Here is a 19,135-nt window from a genome sequence, read left to right on the forward strand (position 1 = left end):
TCCTGTCCCTGTGATATAACAGTGCACTGACAGTTGCCGAGAAACAAGCATGCAGTGCATATGCAGAGGGTGCTTACATCTATTTTCACACTTTTAAACACTGTTGAGAAAATGGCTTCCGGGAAACTTAGAATTTGGCACGAGCAATGTAAACAATATAAACAGACATGTCTATCAAACACGCTGTTTGTTGTTAACTTTATCCATGGTCCACTGCTGGTTATCGTTCAATAATCTGCTAAGAAACATTAAAAACAGTTTACTTTTATTCTCTCGCAAATACGGGACAGGCGATTCGATAATCCCAACGGACGGACTCGCACTTTCTTTACCGGTAGCAGACATTGCGGGCGGATTAGCTAAATCCAGCGCACAGACGTATTTCCAACACAACTTTCACCATCTAAAATATATATTTTACCGGGCGAGTTGGCCGTGCGTGTAGAGGCGCGCGGCTGTGAGCTTGCATCCTGCAGATAGTAGGTTCGAATCCCACTATCGGCAGGCCTCAAAATGGTTTTCCGTGGTTTCCCACTTTCACACCAGGCAAATGCTGGGGCTGTACCGTAATTAAGGCCACGGCCGCTTCCTTCCAACTCCTAGGCCTTTCCTATCCCATCGTCGCCATGAGACCTATCTGTGTCGGTGCGACGTAAAGCCCCTATCAAATATATATATTGTGCCCTTTTAAAGGCACCCTATGCGGTGGTCTTCTTTCTTGATATGTGCGCCGGCTGCTCCTGTAAATAATGACATTTAAAAATACCTACCGCCTCATGTAGACTCTTCTTCCTCAGGCGTGGTGCGTCCGTGGATCCCTCGGGTTGATGGGCCACACGTCGATCGGGGGTGAGGAAATGAAAGATGGGGTAGACTAAACTATTAAATGACGGTACCCAAAGACTGAATTAAAATTTAAATAAATAAAATGGTTTATTTAACAAAATTTTTGCAGAGTGTGAAATTGAAAGTAAAATGGTGTAAAATAAAATAATGTGGAATTAAATTAAAATTTTAAAACAATTAAAAGAGCTGCATTTCAATAAGTTAATTATCTGCCTTAATAAACTTAGACTGAAGGTCAATTAGATTTAAGTATTCTGAATAACATCGAACCACTGTCTCCATGACGATAACGTGACCACATTCAAACACTGGTCAGAAATACAGCCTCAATTGAATAAATGATTTACAATACCTTGGTAAATGTCCTCTCAAATTAAATTCAATAATTAATTAATTAATTTGTTAATTCATCAAATTAACATTGACTTTAAGGTGTCAATCAAACATTTAATCCATATTCAAATTCAGTTGGGAAGCACCCAACTCTAAAGTAATACTAGAATACCCTAACCATGTGTAATAATAAACAAAACAACCATGAACATAGTACTTTATCCGTTATATAATCTTTGCCACTTATTTAAACTATTCGTGGCTGAAAACAAGAAAATTATTGAACTGAACATCTAAGTGCTACCACCACTCATTTAGTTTGTTAAACCTTATTTGCTTAACTGTGATAGTCTGGACGCTTAAAATACTTAAATTAATTAGGCCAAGTGCCTCAAGTTTACATCTCAAATGAAAGCGATCCCTTTACATCGTTCACTTTACCTAGTTTGCCGCTGCCTGCATTTTCATTGCGAATGCATATTTTTGTGGTACCAACTCTAGATGGAGGCAGATCCCATCGTATTTATGTGACTCATTTGCGGCATTTGTGATACAACTGCTTGTTAAAGATCGCTTCATTTGCCTAACTGAAATGTAGTGGATTTCTAATGCTTGGTGATTACTGACTGTCTTTTTGGTATGAGCGTACCACTACAATGGTTTTGACTATGAACTAATCGATGATCTCTTACCCTAACACATGAAATCTTATTTACATAAATGAACATGTCAATGGAGAAACACTGCTCCCAAGAAAAACTGAAATTAAAGTAACCTGACTACACCTATTTATTTTATTTACAGACATTAAATCAAACACTATTCACGTATCAGATTCTAAAATAATACGGTGACAAATTATATACAATAATGTTATTTGTTTTACGTCCCACTAACTACTTTTTAAGGTCTTCGGAGACGCCGAGGTGCCGGAATTTAGTTCCGCAGGAGTTCTTTTACGTGCCAGTAAATCTACCGACACGGGGCTGTCGTATTTGAGCACCTTCAAATACCACCGGACTGAGCCAGGATCGAACCTGCCAAGTTGGGGTTAGAAGGCCAGAGCCTTAACCGTCTGAGCCACTCAGCCCGGCGACAAAATATACACAAAGAAAGGATATCATAATAAAAATCTAGACCCCAAAAATCGCTGCTTAATAAAATAAAAATACGCAAAATCGAAGTATAAAATATTACCCTGATCCAAGTAGCAAAATTATGTGAATTTGATGGCAATCTTCTAACCTCAGACTAAAATGTCTGGACATGACACTATTCATTCTTTACGGACTATAATTATTGGTATTACATGTCATCAATGATTATACTAGACTGTCGAAACACACATTGATCGGTCGTTCTGTTCACAATTTACCTCGGACTCAAAATTGCATATTCCGAGCATTTATTTTCCCTGGAAACTATTTGAAACAATACAGGCTTTCCGCCTACAACCATTACACATGTCGTCGCATATTTAACACTCTCGGTTAAATTATTCATCTCACAATTATATTTATTCATCAATATTCTCGACGTAGTACCTCATAGTACGGCCTCGCTCATATCAGGCGGGCGAAATAGCTGTGTCGTTCACACATCCATTTTTAGGACATTATTCATGACATGGTCCAAATACCACATTTTCCATTTTCTCAACGCAGAACATCAGGGATATTACTATTATTTTGCTCGTTATTTGATCATCCACCGTTTCACATATTATGAAATATCAGAGCTAACTTATCAATGGCTTCCTCTCGCTAATTATTTAACTGAAATAACGAGATTGCCTCTCAAAAACGCGACTATCGAAATGTGTAACCACGTTACAATACAGAAATTAACTTTCACGCATCAACCAGATCCTCGCGAAATACAAAGTATGAGAGCTACCGGAAACAGTCATCTGAATAATGATTACATAACATGAAATAATAAACTGAATGCGCTAGCAGCAAAATAAACATTTAAACTGACATGACGGCATCTACAAAATCAAAACGTCAACAAAAATATAACGCTCCTTACCATGTTATTTTTATTGTTATCACTTTAAAATCTGCACTACACCGTATGTAAATTTCTTAGTAATAGGATTCTCATATCTCAAAATGACTTACTTCAAAAATGATCCAGAAATAATATGAAAAACATTAACTTAAGGAAACTGCGCAAATAACACTCGCTAACACTTATTTTTTATTATTATTATTATTATTATTATTACGATCCTAATTTCACAGTTACAATTTTTTGTGACATTATGACACTTATATTCCGAATCGCCAAATATAATTGTCGTAGTCTCACGTTTAACTCAAAAATAAAATGATATCAAACTATAATTAATATCATCCAACACGTGAATTATTTATAATCCTATCTAAAATTATAAACTACATTTTGATCATCGATTGTTCATAGTCCTACATATGTACATTATGCTCATTTACCTTATTTGTGCTGGAGGCAGGTCAGATCATCCTCCGGACTCCGTCATGATGAATTTAGTACTCCATCTTCAAGCTGATTTTATCCAAGAGGTCACACACGCAAACTTGATGCATTTTTTTACAATAGCGTTGCACACGTCCATATTTATGTTAGCACTCGCATTTTAATACTCCTACGAAGAATATTCAATGACACTGCATTGGGCACCTGACGTGAAGTTGAAAGTCTCGACTCCGCTACCTGTCTGCTGTCGTCTCTCTCTCACCCCTCTCAGTTTGTTTGTGTAAAGGATTATTGGTTATTCACCTTCTCTGACCATAACACTGGACTCAAGGTCTTAGTGCGGCAGCATTCCACTTGTGAAAACAAAGTTTTTCTCCCTGTAACTAGCTTGACTAATTCTGCTCCCAAATATCTCACTTGCAATAATAGTTCTATGAGAGTGTGGAAAAAATTAAATGTAATGTTCCCGATGATATGTGGAGAATTTTATAATAATCGTCCTCCAAAATATGTCCTTTCCACAAAATACACAAGCTGCACGTGAACTAGGGAAAATGCTATGCTGCTACGTGTTACGACGAGATTCATTGTTCATCTCGGACCTAGCATTTTAAGTTCATCAAGGCAAGTGTTGAGAATATAACTACCATTGTCATTTGTTAATTTAATTGCCTGATTATCTCTGCATAAACTAAAGTTGAATAAAAGTTTGTCACAGTGTTCATTTCGGCTAAGATATTACTCACACAAATAAATACATTACTCACTCGGATGCCAACTACTGTACGAGACTGAAATTCTCCAAGACTGAAGTTCTTACAAGACTGAGATTTCTCACACTGGTGTCGTCAGTTTTGTAAATAGTCCTCTCCCACTTCGAAAATAGTTCTGTGGAAGGGATGTGGCGTAATAATCCTACACTTGGGACCGATTTATCATACGTCCGTAGGTAAGAATTTTAGGAAATGTGTTCTAAACATTCCTAATTTTGGTCCGATTTACGTGTTACATTGCGTTATGAGAAACGATCACAGGTTAATTGATACGACGGCGCGTCATTGGCTCTATTTTCTACAAGAGTATGGCGCCTTCCAGCCATGACTGTTCCTTTCCTGGGCGATACCACTCTTCCATGTAAAATTGAAAATTTCTTATTTAACCACTGATTAACCACACTTTTGCACTGATAAATTCTCAAATATTGTTAGGAAATCAGGACACAATCTTTCACAGCTACCTCGGGCACCAAATCGCGAAATACTAGCTGTAGATTCCCGCTATGACAAGACATTAAAATTTGCAATTTTGTGATTGGCTGAGACTTTCGCGCTTTTAGTAGCTTGGATTCTTCCATTTTCTGCCAAGGGATGACGGGTATTATTCGTTTCTCACTCGCTCTTCCGGGCCGGGCGCATTCCGACGTGCGGATTCAGGTGGGAACTGGATAGAAAGTTTCTACTTCTCGTCGGCATCATAAAACATAATTGGACGTACCACTCAGGCTAGCTACTTCCTGTTCGTGCCTTAAGACGTATTTTGTGGATATATTTTCAGTCTGAACGGCGCCTGACTGTTGCTTTGTGAGACTGCGAGCTTTTCCCAGCCTACTGCAGTATTCCCATATGCGAATTATTAAACATTTAATTTATACATTCATTATGCACATTCGCTTATGGATGCAATATATATAAGAGTTTTGTCTGTACATTGCTCAGAATTTTGAAAGAATGGTATTTCTATATCGGTCATGTCTATAGTAACAAGAAAATGCACTTTTTTCTTTTCCGTAATTTCTGTCTGTCTGTCTGTCTGTCTGTCTGTCTGTCTGTCTGTCTGTCTGTCTGTCTGTCTGTCTGTCTGTCTGTCTGTCTGTCTGTATGTATGTATGTTTGTATGTACACGCATCACGAGAAAACGGCTGACGAGAATTTAATGAAAATCGGTATGTGAAGTCGGGGGATGAGCCGCTACAATCTAGGTTATAAATTATTTTACTCACGCTGAGTGAAATGGTAGTTTAGGGGAAGGACTAAAATTTAATTCTCAAATATTTATATTTTTAGTGGTCTATCGATAAATACTACATAACTAAAGTTATATAGAATTCAATTTCCGATCATTTATATCATACATTGTTACCGTACCGGCTTTGATAACACAGATATTCATGAATTTGTGTTTTTGTTGCCAAGTTCATATCAACGCCGAGCCACGAGAAAATGGGTTACATAATTTAATGAAAGTCGGTATATAGAGTCGGGGAATAAGAAACTACAGTCTAAGCTATAAAAAGTTTTATTTGCCCTGTATGAGATTGCAGTTTAGGGGAAGGCGCCTAAATTTTAATTTTGAAATACCTATGTTATTGGTCCTATCGAAAAGTACTACATAGGAATTATAGAGAATACAATTTTCGACCATTTATGTTTTATTCAATTTTACCGTACCGACTATGATTAGAGTGGTATTTCAGAGTCGGAATAAAAGTGAAGGGCTACAATACAGAAATTGCATAACATGGATCAACAATAGCATTACATTGACCATTGTTCGTGGCGATGTTCTGTTATGCAGCCGCTCAACTCCGATAGATGGGATTACTGCTGCGTACCGGGTATAACAGCCTGACTGAATATCGGCGGGAAATAGCTGGGGAGTAAGAAAACTTCCTTCTTTAGCATGGCATTCCTCTGGTTCATACATTTTCTGATACCGTACTGCTGGTACGTAACTCACTGGTTCATCATAGTTTTCCAGCTATTCGATCCCTACTCTGTCGCGCTGTTTTGAATGAGCAGTGTACACTCTTATGGCAGAGGCTCAGTAGTATTATTATTAGTAGTAGTAATAGTAGTAGTATAACCTGATCTAGAATTACAATTTAGGCATATTCCAAATTATAGCACCCAAACCAAACCAAACCAAACCCCACGGCACGTAACACCCTTCAAAGGGCCTTGGCCTGCCGAAGGGCTGCAGATTATGAGGGGTCGTGTGGTCAGCACGACGCATCCTCTCGGCCGTTATTCTTGGCTTTCGAGACCAGGGCCGCCATCTCACCGTCAGATAGCTCCTCAATTCTGATCACGTAGGCTGAGTGGACCTCGAACCAGCTCTCAGGTCCAGAGAAAAATCCCTGACCTGGCCCTGAATCGAAACCGGGGCCTCCGGGCGAGAGGCAAGCACGCTACCCCTACACCACGGGGCCGGCAAATTATAGCACCACAATTCACTAAATAACTCAAAGTTCAACCCTGAAAAGAGTCGTTTCTTAAAAAGAGCTTCTTCCTCTTCACTTTCATTCTCCTCTGGCTTGGAGGTAAAAATTGCCTCCAAGTCAGATAGATTTTTCCGCCGCCAGCGTAGTGAACCAAGATATTCCGACTCATCGGGGGTACTCTTAGGAAACAGTTTAGTAAAAGGGCATAGCTTTAGCCCTGGGTTTTCCATTCTCCTGCACTAAGGCGAATGCCGGGACAGTTCATAGTATAGGCCACGGCCGTCCACCCCCACACCCCCACACCTTCCCCGCATATCTCCTCTACCGTAACAAATCTCCCGGCCTGAGACACGGCATAACCGTCTAAGAGGCCCGCCTCCCCCTTCAGGGGAGGAAGGAAAACGTTTAGTAGTAGCAGTATTAACAGTAGTATGACCTGGTCTAGAATAACAATTTAGGCCTATTCCAAATTGTAGCACTACAGTTCACTAAATAAGTAAAAAATCAACCCTGAAAAGAGTCCTTTCTTAAGAAACCTTCCTCCTCTTAACTTTTATTAAATTCTACATTCATTTTATTCCAAATTAGCAGTGAAGAGGGGGTTTCCGCCAGCAGTGTAGTGAATTGAGATTTTCCGACTTATCGGCTACTCCCAGGAAACAGATTAGTAAACGGGCATAGTTTTTGCCCTCGGACTCTCGACTACTCGACACCCGCCCCGAAGAGTGTTCACGGATCACGACTGTCTGCGGCTTAGTCATTCCACCTCAGGGACTTTGGACTGTTAGATCGGCAGCGTAGTACTGTTTGTTAAAAGTGAGAGAGTGTGCGGTTTTTCATTTCATCGAGTATTTCATATGAAAGCATTGCTTTTAATCGCGCCATTCCTACTGACGTCATTGTAATGACCTATGTTCATTTCAGTTGGGAACACCACTAAAACAGTTTTTCTGAGGATGTAGAAAGTCAGGTGGAGAGTGTGTGTCTGATTGTGACCGATGGTAGGCAAGCGACCGAGCTCAATAGCTGCAGTCGTAAGTGCGGCCATTATCCAGTATTCGGGAGATAGTGGGTTCACACCCCACTGTCGACAGCCCTGAAGATGGTTTTCCGTGGTTTCCCATTTCCACGCCAGGCAGATGCTGGAGCTGTACCTTAATTAAGGCCACGGCCGCTTCCTTCCCACTCCTAGCCCTTTCCTGTCCCAGCGTCGCCATAAGACCTATCTGTGTCAGTGTGACGTAAACAAGTTGTAAAGAAAAAATAAGATAGGCAAGCGGGCCCACCATTACAATGAAAATTCCCTAACCCAGTCTTCATACGAGGAAAGACGTCTGGTGACTTCCCCGTCACGTTTCTAGGGTAGCGTTAAGATCTATGTAATTTAATACAATCTTGCTCACAACGTGTACACTACCTAACCTAGAATTCTGTATACAATGTAGAATTTCGTGGTGAAGCCGGGGTACATCTGTCTGTAATAATTGTATTCACGCTGGGTGAAATGGTGGTTTAGGGGAGGCCTAAAATTTAATACTAAAATATCTATGTTGTTAGTGCTCCAATCGATGAATACTACATTACTAAAGTTATATAGAATTACATTTCCAATCATTTATGTCTTATGCGTTTTTACCGTACCGGCTATGATAACAGATATTTATGAATTGCAGTTTTTGCTGCTAAGTCTATGTCAATGCCGAACCACAAGAAAATAAGTGAACAGAATTTAATGAAAGTCGGTATGTAAAGTAAGGGAATAAGGCATTTCAGTCTAGGGTATAAATAATTTCCTTCACGCTAGGTGAAATGGTAGTTTAGGGGAAGGCACCTAAAATTTAATGTTTAAATACCTATGTTATTGGTCCTATCGAAAAAGTACTTCAAGTGGAATTTAATAGTGGTTATATAGACAAATATTACATCACTAAAGTTATAGAAAATACAATTTTCATGTACATCATTCATGTCTTCTACAGTTCTGCCGCACCGGCTATGATAACCTAGATTTTCATGATTTACACTTTTGTGGCGTAATCTATATGAAATGGCTCGAGAGTGTTCAATGAAAATCGATATGTTCAGTCAGGAATAAGGTATTACATTCTATGCTATGATAGGGTGAAATGGTACTTCTCTGATGACTTTACATTTTTGTTGCTTGCTCCATATCAACACCGAACACCCTTAATATGGAAATATTGTTCAATCCTGTTAACTGGCGATCGGGGTGGATTCTGTCGGTATTATGTTAAGGTTAAAAGCCGCGTGGTCATCAACAAAAATGTGAATATGACTATCTAAGTAAGAAAAAAAGAATCATGAAGGAATGATCGCTTGAAGATTAATAGAAGAGGACTCCCTTACATTGGATGCCCTGATATCAGACAGTAGGAAGGAAACCCAAATGTGAAGGCCTACAATATCGGAAAGCTCTTAACACTGATCCACAATAACATTACATTGGTTATTGTTTCTTGTGGTGTGCTTTGTTTCTTATGCTGCCATTCATCGCCGATAGATAGCATTGCTGCTGCGTATCGCTTGAAATAAGGGAGTTAACTACCTGACTAAAACAGTCTGCCTAAATATTGGCGGGAGTTACTGGAGAGTTAAATAATTGTTATTTTTCAGCATGCCATTCCTCTGGTTCATACATGGTCTGATAGCTACTGGTATGTGTCACGCTGATTCATCATAGTATTACACCTATTCCATCCCTGCTCTGTTATATCTTATATTTATAGGAATGATGCTCACTTAACGGACCACGGCAGAGCATTGTTCAGCACTGTTGGGTGCCTGGGTCATTCCAGCTCTGGAACTTGACACGGTTTGAACGCCAGCATAGTAGGCCTACTGTCATTAAAAGTGAAAATTAAGCTAATTTTAATTTGATCGAACATTTTTTGTAAGAGCATTGCTTTCAAACGCGACTTTCCAGTCGTTGAATTTTTTATTCTGACAAGAATACTGATATCATTATATTATTTTAGTTGGAATTAGCCTAGGCATATTGTCTTTGTTCTCTTCTTCAATATTCTGTTCACACTATAATTATTTTCTTACGCCAACTGATTTCTGTTCGTGAAAAGTGAGAACCTGTTCCACTTTTTATTTGATCCAATATATCATATGGCTTTGAATTATTGACGTCATTGTCTTATTGGAGTTGGATAATAATTATAATAATTGTTTTTACGTCCCACTTACTACTATATAGTAGTTGGGATTAGCCTAGGATTATTTTCCTTTTTTTCTCTTCTTCGCTTCTCTTGACTCTATAATTATCGCCTTATTTCTTTCCAATTATGCCTTCTCGAAAGAGGAGTAATATCAGCGCTGTATCTAGGCAGGCTAAGCGCTTGCGATTGATTCGCTCTCGTGAATCCCAAGAGCAAAGATCTCAACGTTTGATGGTACTGAGGGAGCATGCTTCGCAGTCAAGACAAGCAGAGACTGAGTCCCAGAGACAGGAAAGGCTGTCTCAGAATCATGCACGTATCACAGAGTTAAGAAAACGAGAAAGTGGGGTTGAGAGGGAGGAAAGACGGCATCAAGACCGAGTACGACACGTTATGCTGAGGGAGAACGAAACTGAATTCGGGAGGGAGGAAAGATTAACTCAAGACAGGGTGCGTCATTTGGAACTCAGAGAACGGGAAACTGAAACCCAAAGGGAGGAAAGATTGGATCGAGACAGGGTACGCCACTTTCAATTAAGGGAACAGGAGACCGAAGCCCAAAAAGAGGAGAGATTGGGTCGAGACAGGGTACACCACACTCAATTGAGGGAACAGGAGACTGAAGCCCAGAAGGAGGAAAGGTTGTGTCGAGATAGAGTTCGCCACATTCAATTAAGGGAGAAAGAAACAGATGCCGAAAGGGAGGAAAGATTGCTTCGAGACAGGGTGCGCCACGCTGAATCCAGGGATCAAGAGACGGAGGCCGAAAGAGTGGAAAGATTGGAACGAGACAGGGTGCGCCACACTGAATTCATGGATCAAGAGACGGAGGCCGAAAGAGAGGAGAGATTGGAACGAGACAGGGTGCGCCACACTGAATTCATGGATCAAGAGACAGAGGCCGAAAGAGAGGAAAGATTGGAACGAGACAGGGTGCGCCACACTGAATTCAGGGATCAAGAGACGGAGGCCGAAAGAGTGGAAAGATTGGAACGAGACAGGGTGCGCCACACTGAATTCATGGATCAAGAGACGGAGGCCGAAAGAGAGGAAAGATTGGAACGAGACAGGGTGCGCCACACTGAATTCAGGGATCAAGAGACGGAGGCCGAAAGAGAGGAGAGATTGGAACGAGACAGGGTACGCCACATTCGATTGTTGGACAGGGAATCTAGCGGAGAAAGAGAAGAAAGGTTGGCCGTGAATAGATCTCGCTATACTGTAACAAGATTGCATGAAACTAATGATCAGGGGGAAGTTAGACTTGCTGAGGAGAGGCAGAGGTACCGCTTGAATGTTGAAGCAAGGCACTTGACTCTTCATAGAGAGAATGAGAGGATTGGAGAACTTCGGCGGAATGAAGAGGATGAGGATAGAAATATCAGGTTGACAGAGGACCGTGAGAGGCACGCAGCCATAAGACAAGTAGAGTCTAATGAGGAGAGAGTGCAGAGGCTGGAATTTGAGAGGGAGAGGCATCTTACACGGAACCGAAGAAGATGGGCTGATAAAGTGAACAGTGGATTTTCTTATGATCCACTTATCATCTACAATGAAGGAGCAAAAATAGGCGCAATGGAAGTTGTCTGCCAATTTTGTAAAGCCTTGCGATGGAAGGGAGAACCCAAGGGTATTTGCTGTTGTTCTGGAAAAGTAAAACTGCCCCCGTTACCTGAGCCACCGGAACCCCTGCTATCCTTGCTTACCAATACACATCCCTTATCCCGACATTTCCTTACTCATATCAGAGCGTACAATAACGCATTCCAAATGACCTCCTTTGCCGCTAAGGAAATTAGAGAGTCCGGATATATGCCGACATTCAAAGTTCAGGGCCAGGTTTACCGTCTTATTGGGTCCCTCTTCCCTGCCCAAGATCAGTCACCTTCCTACCTACAAATTTACTTTGTGTCCGATACTAACGAACAAGTGAGGGTAAGAACCTCCAATTTTAATGATTTAAACACAACATCAATAAGAGGAATACAGGAGATGCTACACAGCGTGAACCCTTATGTCCGAGATCTCAAGTCAACTGTGGAATCCCTACAAGCAGAGAGGATCGCAGACTACCAAATAGTAATAAAGGCAGACCGAAAGCCCGCAGGGGAGCACCCCGGGAGGTATAATGCTCCCACCACAAATGAAATGGCTGTCCTTATGGTGGGTGAATTGAGTGACGGCAGGGATATTATATTGCGGACACGACACGAAGGACTAAGGCGTATTTGCGAGACACACCGGTCATACGACGCTCTTCAGTACCCTCTGATGTTCACCCAAGGAGAGGACGGATACCACTTCTCCATTTTCCATGTCAACCCTTCCACCGGAGAAGCGACAAATAAGATGATGTCAGCGATGGAGTTCTACTGTTACCGACTTATGGATAGAGATGGGGTCACTAATTATCTATTTTCTTTCAGGCAGCTATTTAATCAGTACCTGGTTGATATGTATGCGAAAATAGAAAGTGAACGGTTACAATTCATACGAAGTAACCAATCCAAATTGCGTGCCGAGAGTTACATTCGCCTCCAGGATACGCTCAGACAAGACACGAATGTGGAAGAACTGGGTCGAGTCGTCATTCTGCCTTCGAGTTTTACCGGAGGGCCGCGGTACATGCATGCTAAGACCCAGGACGCTTTTTGTTATGTCCGCAAGTTCGGACGGCCCGATCTTTTCATAACTTTAACAACCAACCCTAACTGGGACGAAATTAAGTCTGCTCTACTGCCAGAACAATCCCCTCAGTGTCGTTATGACATAGTCTCCCGAGTCTTCTATCTCAAATTGAAGGCAATGATTAAACTTCTGACGAAGGGTAAAATATTCGGCACTGCTATATATACTCGGTGGAATGGCAGAAGAGAGGACTGCCTCACGCACATATCTTGCTGTGGCTTGAAGAACCGATTCGTGACCGAAGGATAGATAACGTCATTCACGCTGAGTTCCCTGACCCTGATATCGATCCAGAGCTCTACCGAATTGTGAAGAGTCATATGGTGCACGGTCCCTGTGGCGAACTCAACCGTTCCTCACCGTGTATGAAGGAAGGACATTGCACCAAAAAGTATCCTAAGAAATTTGTCGATCATACAGTTACAGGGGACGATAGCTATCCCATATACAAAAGGAGGGACCAAAATTCTGGAGGTTTCACGGCACTTATAAGAGTCGGTGGCGAAACTGTACGTGTGGACAATAGGTGGGTTGTCCCATACTCACCGGTCCTTGCTCGGACTTTCATGACACACATTAATGTAGAATATTGCAGCAGCGTTAAGTCTGTTAAATACATATGCAAATATGTCAATAAAGGTAGCGACCGGGCCACTTTCTGTATCCAAAATGACAACGATGAAGTCTCTGCTTATCAAACTGGACGTTACATAAGCACTTCGGAGTCAGCCTGGAGAATATTGTCCTTTCCCATTCATGAGAGGTACCCTCCTGTCATTCATTTGGACGTACACTTAGAAAACGGCCAAAGAGTTTATTTCCAACCTTCAAATGTCAGAGAAAGAGTGGAGAATCCGCGAAACACAACGCTAATTGCTTTCTTTAAGCTCTGCCAAATTGCTCCTTTCGCTCAAACGTTGCTGTACAACGAAGTACCAAGCTACTATACATTTAATAAGCAGAAAGGGGAATTTTCGAGGAGGAAAGTAGGTTTGCCCCTAGAGGGCTACCCAGGTATAAAGAAGATCCCGCTATTGGTAGGGTATACACGATTCACCCGGGTAACAGTAACAGGCTGCTCCTGCACACAGTCAGGACCCGAACTTCTTTTGAACACTTGTGATCTGTCCATGGAGTGGTGCACCCGACCTATGAGGCTGCCTGTAGGGCTCTAGAGCTCCTTGAGGATGACACTCACTGGGAAGATACGCTCAGGGAGGCAGCCCTACGAAATAGTGCATCTCAGCTACGACACTTATTTGCCGTTATACCGGTGTTTTGTAACTTGAGTGACGCTGTAGATCTATGGGTGAAATTCCGTGACGCCCTCGCAGAAGACTATATTTACGAAGAGAGACTAAACAACCCTCAAATAAATTTGGAATTTGGCCCACATGTATACGACCGGTGCCTCGCAGAGTTACAACAGGTCGTTTGCCACATTGGAGGGCTAAACCTTGAACAGTACGGTTTGCCACCTGCACCAGTCATAGCTTCAACTGTTAACCAAGATTATTTGAGGGAAACATCCTGCGATACCCCTGCACTCAGAACGATTGTGACTGACAACGAGCGCAATCTTACACGAGAACAGGAAGCCGTTTATCAGAGAGTTCTCTCCAGTATCAGTCACGACATGGGCACACTCTTCTTTCTGGACGCTCCGGGGGGCACAGGCAAAACTTTCCTCATCTGTTTAATTTTGGCTAGAGTGAGAAGTGAGGGGAAGATTACTTTGGCAGTAGCATCTTCCGGGATCGCCGCCACTCTCTTCCCTGGAGGAAGGACAGCTCATTCAATGTTCAAAATACCCGTAGATTCTGACCGGATGGAATCGCCCGTATGTTCTATTTCAAGAAACAGCGGAATGGCTCAGGTTATAAGAGAATGCCGCTTGATTGTTTGGGATGAGTGCACCATGGCAAACAAAAAGGTGGTTGAAACATTAGATCGGACGCTAAAGGACATAAGAAAGACGGGCATGGTTATGGGGGGCATAACGATGTTATCTGCGGGAGATTTCCGTCAGACTCCACCAGTTGTAACAGGTGGGACGAGAGCGGACGAAGTGCAAGCTTCACTGAAGAAATCTTACTTATGGCCCTTGATTGAGAAATTCTCTCTCACAACCAACATGCGTATGCAACTATTCCAGCGTCATTGGCTAAAATCGTTCAGTCTCAGGATGCCCTAATTGACAGTATTTTCCAGGACATTCACAATATCCATACTGCTCAAAATACGTGGCTTTGTGAGCGAGCTATTTTGGCTCCAAAAAATCAACAGGTAACAGAAATAAATAGGAAAATCATGTCTAGAATTCCGGGCGAAGAAATAAAATACATATCAGCTAATTCTGTCATGAACGACGACGATGCTGTTCATTATCCACTTGAGTCCCTCAATTCTATTTCTGCACCTGGTTTGCCAGCACATGAGATTACTTTAAAAATAGGAGTGCCGATAATGCTACTGAGGAACCTAAACGCACCGAAATTGTGCAACGGTATCCGCCTGAGAGTAAGGTCGTTACACAGGAACATCATTGAGGCCGATATTTTAACAGGTAGCGGAAGGGGTGAAATTGTATATATACCACGTATTCCCCTAATTCCTACCAATTATCCCTTCCAATTTAGGCGACTTCAATTCCCCATAAGTGTCTGCTTTGCCATGACGATAAATAAGTCGCAAGGCGAAACACTAACTACCGCTGGGGTAGAACTTGGAAATTCAGGTTGTTTCTCACATGAACAATTATACGTTGCTTGCTCTCGGGTCAGCTCTTCTAATTCTCTCTTTATACGTGTGCCAGGCGGTGAGACCCAGAATATTGTTTATACCGAAGCTCTCCAATAGAATGGTATCCCTTCCACTAACAGAACGGATATCTTAAAGGTACCCAATGCTACCTATAACGTATTCCATACTATCTACACTACTCTCATTTTTAAATTAATACGTTACTTACCAGGAAGACTGGCCTTTTAATAACAGACTGCCATATTCATAATTTAACTCTTATCGTCGCCATAAGACATATCTGTGTCGATGCGACGTAAAGCAACTAGCAAAAATAAAAAAATAAAAAAAACCTCTTGCTGTGAATCACGTTATATTCTCCATTTACCTCAACCACAAGCATAGCTGACCTGTACTTTGGATTTGTACTAATGCAAATAAGGATTGAAATACAGCTTTCTCTCAGTAATCCTACTGTCACGTTGATTTTCTGCCCATTGGCAGATAGCTTAAGACTTTGGGGAAACCTCTGAGACATAAAAAGGCAGGTAGATAGTGAGTGTCTGTCCTTATAATGAAAACTGCCCAACTCCAATGTGACTGGCAGTAGGCAAGGGGACCTGCCATCATAATGAAAACTCTCCAAATCCATTGTGACTGGTTGTAGGCAAGAGTGCCTGCCATTACAGTGAAAATTCCCTAACCCAGTCTTAGATGAGAAACTACATATGGCGACATTTCCGTCCTGTTTCTCCCGTAACGCTAAGAGCTTTGTAATTTAATAACATCTTAATCACAACGTGTACACTACTTCACCTATAATTCTGTTGTAGAATCCCGTAGCGAAGCACGGGTACATCAGCTAGTATATATATTAACGACATTTCAAACAGTGTGGTAATTTTTTAATAAATAAAATGGCGTATGATCTCCTAAGAGACCTGGTGTAGGTCTATCAAACTGACTCCTTTAGGCGACCTACAAGTCTGTGAGGAGGGTGCGCTATCTACCCTATGATGAATTGTAATATTGAATACGATACACACATCAACCCCAATCTAGAGGATTAACCAATTAAGATTAAAATCCTCGACAAGACCTGGAATCGAACCAGGGACACCTTGGACCAAGAATTTAACCATCGATCCGGTCACTTTTATAACGTCGATGGTGTATATTAATTTCGGATAAGTAGAATACATGTAACATATAGTTTTCTTTTTGTTCGTTATGTTCAGAACATACGAGACGCTACTACTTTAACAGAAACTATATTGTTAATATTTAACATTCACTTAAAATCGAAATGGTCATACGCCTTTACGTATAATATTGTTCGCAATCGTAAAACAGGTTTTCTGATGTAGTGACCAGCAGTAGCCTTTAAAGTTTCTTAACTCGTTAGTTCCGTAACAGTTAAGAGGAACTATTTCCCCCAGCGCTCGCTTCACTACTGCTGAGCAGAATATCAAAGGCACTGCTCTGTTCTTGAACGGGTGGACATCACAGTGTTCCTATTCCTACTTATGCTTTATGATATTACAGTAAACCGGTGGTATATAGCCGATTTACCTGAAACACTCAGCACCAGCCAAACACCATCAATGCATGGAAATATGTCCATTTTAAGGCAGTAGCTCTTCTTTCACAAATGGAGATTCCAGCTCAATCCGAATTAAACTGAAGTATCATATTTCCACCTCAACAACAAGACTGTGCATTACGAACTAAGTGTCCAGACCATGAATATGCATCTTGCCCACAACAAACATCCTGAGAGCTAGGAATTACACTTGACAGGACTCTGTCGTTTAGCAACCGCCTTCAGAAAGTCGCAGCCAAACGCGATCAAGGAATAACATCATGCGAAAGTTTTATTTTGTACTATTTGAGCTTCATCAGCTTCTTCCTTACGACCTTTAGCACTTGGCTTTGTTTTCCCTGCTGCCTCAGTAGTAGTACTAAACTAGTTGACACAGAGCTCAATTCACAATACGTATTGTATCGTGTCGGATACGATTAGTTGTACTGCCTGCCATTTCTTAGATCACATATTGGTCGGAAAAATGCTCTCCTACGATAGTGCAAGAATAGTTATTTACGCGACAGCCACGAAAAGTGGTCTTCTACGTTAGGAACATACGAGGGCTGAATTTGAAACGAGTAACGTAAACGTATCATTATTATGTAGCTGTTGCGTACAATATTTTATATCATACTATGATGAATTTATTTAAGTTACGTGAATATAATTATAACTATCCTATTCGTCGCGACGCAAATCCTCCAGGTTTGATCCATGTATTTACGTGTTTTTGTTTGTTTTGTTGTAAATGGCTTGCTATCGTTACCTGCCAGCCCCATGGTAGTCCCTTTCGGTACTTCCAGGAATGGGCTCGTGACTCAGACGACCTGGGATCTCCCAGTCGGCTTGTGGGGTGGGGCCGGCCTTTCCGTGTATTGTTCTCGTCGGCCTACTTACCTGTGCGTTTCTTGGAGATTAACGGAAATGTTCTGCCTCTACCCATCTCGCGTACATTCTGGCTGAAATCACCCGAGCTATAAAAACGGGGGCTAGCCGCGGGCAGTCAGTCAGTCAGTCAGTCAGTCAGTCAGTCAGTGTTGGACTCAGTGAGAGACACAGTGAGTTAGGGTTCGGTGGCTGGGCTGGGGGCGACAGGTGTTGGCTGTCGCTAGTGTCCCACCGAGGTCTGAACCAGGAGCTATTGTTGTGGTGTCAGAGAGTCCACTGAGTAGGTGGACTGAAGACGACCGAACGGAAGACGTGTACTACCTGAGAGTACTGTGTGCTTGTGCATTTATGTGGACTGAGGATCGCCGTGAGTCAGTGAAGGAGGCCGCTATTGTGAGTGTGAGGGTAAATGGACCTGTGTTAATGTTCGCTGTTGTGAGTATCGTCCTGCTGTTGAATACTGTTGAGTTGTTTAGTTGTGTACTGCATGCGACTATGTGAATTACTGGACTGTCGTCCGGTACCATGGCTAAGTGGATAGCGTGCTGGCCTTTGGTCACAGAAGTCCCGGGTTCGATTCCCGGCAGGGTCGGGAATTTTAACCATCATTGGTTAATTCCGCTGGCACGGGGCCGGGTGTATATGTCTTCATCATCATTTCATCCTTATCACGACGCGCAGGTCGCCTACGGGTGTGAAATCAAAAGACCTGCACCTGGCGTGTCGAACATGTCCTCGGACGCTCCCGACACTAAAAGCCATACGCTATTTTATTTCACTGGAATGTCTATGAATCGAACCAGTGAACAGTCATTGTGTGTCGAGCGGCCTGTAGCCCTGTGTTCAGATCCAGCTGTCTACACACAGCTGCTCTATGAGGTGACTTAACTTGAGGAAAGTGAAAGTAAGGATTAAGCGTCCGCAGGTATAGCAACGAGGTGGACCGCCTGCTGTGTCAAAAGGAAGAGAGACTTGTGAAAAGACTTATAATTAGTGTGGCCATTCGTAGCTGATTAGAACTCTGTGTGTGTGTGTTTGAGTCATCCTGAAATAAAATGGAGTAATGAAACAGACGGTAGTTTTATTCGTAACACTATGAAAAATATAAGAGATGTGCACATGGGGCCATGTGTAACAAAACATAAGAGTTAATGTTATTTGAATCAGCGAACAGTCCATTAAGCTACC

This window comes from Anabrus simplex, chromosome 4, assembly GCF_040414725.1.
Source record: "Anabrus simplex isolate iqAnaSimp1 chromosome 4, ASM4041472v1, whole genome shotgun sequence".
NCBI classification, from domain to species: domain Eukaryota; kingdom Metazoa; phylum Arthropoda; class Insecta; order Orthoptera; family Tettigoniidae; genus Anabrus; species Anabrus simplex.